The sequence below is a fragment of the Penaeus monodon genome, chromosome 29 (genome assembly GCF_015228065.2).
Source record: "Penaeus monodon isolate SGIC_2016 chromosome 29, NSTDA_Pmon_1, whole genome shotgun sequence".
Taxonomy (NCBI): Eukaryota; Metazoa; Arthropoda; class Malacostraca; order Decapoda; family Penaeidae; genus Penaeus; species Penaeus monodon.
Genome location: NC_051414.1, coordinates 21,724,536 through 21,725,393, shown reverse-complemented (window position 1 = coordinate 21,725,393; position 858 = coordinate 21,724,536).

Below are 858 nucleotides of genomic sequence, written 5' to 3'. Positions count from 1 at the left end.
TTTCAATACGTTAGAACCGCAGACTGATTAAACACACTATCATGAAAAAAATTTGCCGGATGACAAAATAAACACAGGATGTCCATATTGTCATACTATGGACTACTGAGAGAGCAATGGTCCGATGTGGAATGAACGTTATGACCCATTGGTTACATACGGCTAGTTTAGACATGGCCATGGCAAACAATTTTAGTTGTTGCAAAACAATCACATGAAGACGGAGCATGGATCTTGGTCACACCTGTGGTTGTATTGAATGACCATGTTGCCATGTCTGCAGCAAACACCAGGATCCAAGGGAAGTTAAATCACTAATAGTAGTCTTGTATTTCAGTTTCATTACCACTGACCATTACAGAACTGAGTATGAGCCATTTACAGAATGTGGATGTTCTGTGCATTAAAAACAGGTTCACTCTGTCATTTACATAACGTTCATTTCAGCAACTTCCCCAGATGGAAAATAAAATAACATTAGTGCTATGCTAATAGAAACATGGACCACCTGCACGCAGTTTACCATTAGAATCTTGATAATACCACCATCTAATTTCTGTTGTAACTGTGATTACTGCAGCCATTAACTGCTTGCAGTTCATTAATGAACACATTTCCTATGATAAAATCTTCTAGTCTTTTTACTAAAATAGGTAACATGATCACTTTATCATCTGATCATTCGTCTTTAATATATTCATATTACACCTTTATTCCTTTAACTTCATTTCATCATTTTCAACTGCTTGCCATCTCCACTACTATTACACTTATCTCTTGTTTGGTTCGTGATTGGTGTCTATTGTTTGTGAATGATCTTTGTATCATATGTTATTTATCTGTATCATCGGTGATCGT